Raw genomic sequence first — 3802 nt, forward strand, 5'->3', positions numbered from 1 at the left:
AAGAGTTTCTCAGTTTTGTTTCTTTTTTGTTTTGTTTTGTTTTGTCTTGTTTGGTTTTTTTTTTCCTTTGTATGTAATGGACAATTTATTCTTTTTAACACAAAAGGCATTGCAAACTTCCTGTCCCAGAGCAAACTGCAGACGCTGAGCATGCTCAGTTGACGCATTTGGGTGGGGGGAGGGCTGACTACTGTTTGGTCTGAGAGGAGCCAGCAGATTCAGTCCTGTGCCACGCACATCCAGCGTAGTGTGCAATTACGCTGCCTGTGCTAGATACTGCCAAGCTATGTATAGACCTCAGGACACTGTTTGATTCGTGGCTCCCATTAAAAAGCGTTTTTTTTTCTCAAAAAAATCGACCCTAAAGCGCGCGCCTAACTTTAAAGGAGTAAATGTTCTTTTTTGTTTTGGGGATTGTTATGACAGAAGTTTGAAACTCAGGAAAGCACTGAGGATATGGAAATGGCAGGGACGGAAATATTACCAAAAAAAAAAAACCCAAAAACACATAATTCATTATTATCAGTGACATTAGAAGGAGAGTCAGAAAAATAAGCCCGAAAGCTTCCACAATGTGATGGGTCAGAAGGTTTTGCTATAGCCTTCTTCCAGCTGACAGAAGAATGCTCTCACCTCTTGTACAAGAACTGGAGTTTGTGTATTTGTGTGTGTGTGTGTGTGTGTGTGTGTGTGTGTGTGTGTGTGAGAGAGAGAGAGAGAGAGAGAGAGAGAGAGAGAGAGAGAAAGAGAGAGCAATGCGTGTGTTTTTACATGTGTCTGTGTGTCAGACTGGTATCGTCTGGGATTCTTTTTCCACCCTCCCTCTTCTCCATATGTGCTGGGCCTTTAGCCTTAGTTCCTGGCCTCTCTCTCTCTCTCTCTCTCTCTCTCACCCTTTCTCTCTCTCTCTCCCTCTCTCTCTCTCTCTCTGACTCTGACGAGACTTCCAGCTGTACTTCATCCAGGACCACGCAGCTGCTTCCAATATGTGTTCTCTCAGGTGGGAGGGGAGATGACTCACGCTCCACATGAGAACTCTCCAAAGAAGAAGACCAAATTTCCGAATGTACGCACTTCGAAATTTCGGGGACCTCTTTCCGTTCCTTACCTTGAGGATTTTAAGAAAGATAAGCTCATTTAAAAGTAAAGTCTTTGTAATGCAAGGAACACATTTTGGCATTACTCACAGATGAAAATGAAGATTTAAGTCACACGACTGTCCCTTTTTTTTTTTTTATCAATGGACTATATAGCAATGCTATTGGTGTCCTACACCAGTGGTATGTCATAACAGCGGCTTGGAGTACCTAGGAATGTTTTCTTACCACCAGAAGGTTGTAGGTTCTACTGTCCCCACCCTTCCCCCTATCACCACAAATGATACTCACTCACCAAAACCTTGAACAAAACGCAAGCATGCTAAATGACTCTACAGTGGTTTGGAAAAAAAAAGAGAGAGAATAAGAAAAGGAAAAGAGAGAAACTTCAGCCTCTAGAGTGAGGCTCCACCCTTTTTCTCTCAGTTCAGAATGCGTATGTCGTAGCGTGTTTATCCTAACAGGCTAATAGCCAGCACACGCTTAGTTTGACAAGCATGAAGCTACCCGCTGCAGATTTTTGCATGATAAGTCAGTCAAGAGGCTTAGACGGGTACTGTAAAGTCAACTAGACAGGTACATAGACAGCCTCTCGATAGATATAGAACATAATTTCAGCTGATTTCTCATTGTTCCTAAATCATCCCGTGACAAACTCCCCTCTAAACGTCAACGATGTTTACTTATTAATTTGATCACTTAAAGGATTTATATAGTGAATTAACAATAGGAGTGAATGGTATGCACAAAATATATGTTCAGATGAAACATTGTGTCACCTGGCAAAAAGAGAATATGAAAGTACACTGAGAAGCTAACAGACTTGTTTTTCAACATTTTAACCTATCTTCAGTGTTTGTTTGAGCTTACATAATGATTTTTTATCATGGGTGACCACACAAGTACAGAAAATTCTGTCCTGATAAAATCTACAAAAGAGACGTGGACCGGTTTCATGCGAAGAATGAGATCTATCTTTTGGGAAGGAGAGAAAGAACAGATTCGTCGGAACAGACTCCACTAAACAGCAATCTGTTTGAATCACATTGATCATACCAGGGGTCTGCGTGTATGTCCAAATAATGTGCCATTCCTGGTCTAACAAATGAGAACAAACCTGAGACAAAAGCCATGCTGCCGCATATGTTCCCTCTGTGGTCTTTTGTTTAGACCCTAGAACTTGCTGTGGCTTTTTGTGTCCTGCGCAGGTCTCTGCCACACTCTAGTTGACCTACGAACGTGGGCTTGTTCGCACCAGTCCAGCTGCTCAGTTCGAATATGCGATCAGAGAGGAACTCAAAAGTTCAAATGTCACACCAAACTGCATCTCCACACTTACAAGCTGGAACAGATAGATAGCAAAGAAATATTTCTGGTATCGTTCTAAAACGATTAAAACATTAACGTCGCTGTAATTTGAGCAGCTGAACAGTCAGACTCGTGTGAACGCATCCAGCATTTCACTGAGCAAGAACACAGTAACAAAGTGGCAGCTGTAATTAATTTTCCCACTGCTGCCTGCATATGCTATTCACATGACTTACTGCAGAGAGCAGAATGTGGAGAGAGAGGCCCCTGGTGAGGAAATGTTGTTCCCTAAAACAGGGGGGAAAAAAGCAAAAAAACAAAACAACAACAACAACAACAAAACAGATTTATATGTAATTTATATGTAATTTTAGTTCAGCAGCAATGTATCTAAGACCAATTATACAACTGCTTAAAAATTTGCTTTTAGAGTCAAGGCAAGGCTTGTTCAAACTATTGAGCTTTATATTAAGGTATTCTCAGGTATATTAAAGTTTTAATGTATCATCCATTTTATTATTATTATCATTATTATTGTTGTTGTTGTTGTTGATGTTGATGATGATGATGATGATGACGATGATTTAATTACCTTAACAATCACAATACCATCACACACACATATACATATGCTATGTTTAGTGTCAGACAGTTTTGAATGTTTAGTACAAATACAAATTTTATACCACGTCCTTGTGCACCAAGCAACCAAGCAACATCTTCCTTTGGAAAACAGTCTAGAAGCACTGTAATTTCAGTTATGAATATTGCAAAGCGTTCTTCATCACAGAGGACACATTTGGGGATGTAAGAAACACAAGCCGTATGTTTAGATTGTCCATGTACACAGCCCCACCTCCCCAACCCAACCCTGTACCCTGAGGGGAGATGACTCGTGTTTCAGGAGAGTGTTGGAACAGTCCCCGTGCTAGACGGAGAGCAAAGTTCACAGTGTTCGGGGGTTTGTTTTTCCTGGATAGACTTCAGTGGTGTATTGCCCTCACAACTTGTCTCGCCGCCCACGCCGGACATGTCTTGAGCAGCAGGAGAATCACTGTGTGCCGCCGTCTAATTGTACATTTCACGCGTAAATAATATGCAGATGTGTAGATGTTAAATCCATGTATGGGTGGATTATGCTTCTCACAAATTAAGATCTATATATAGACTAAATCGGAGATCAGTAATGGTCACATTCCTTTCCATTAAAAATCCATAGAAATGTCTGGTTTTCATTCAGTGTGCTCACGGCGATTACTGCACATGGCTGCGTTACCTCTGCTGTTTAAAACACTAAAGTAAGAAAGCTGATCTAGGATCAGCTTTTAAAGGCCTTAACATAATAATCACATGTGCTAAACTGAGAGCGCTGACCAAGGATCAGTCGTTAAAGGCCC

Source organism: Chanos chanos, chromosome 16 (assembly GCF_902362185.1).
Source record: "Chanos chanos chromosome 16, fChaCha1.1, whole genome shotgun sequence".
Taxonomy (NCBI): domain Eukaryota; kingdom Metazoa; phylum Chordata; class Actinopteri; order Gonorynchiformes; family Chanidae; genus Chanos; species Chanos chanos.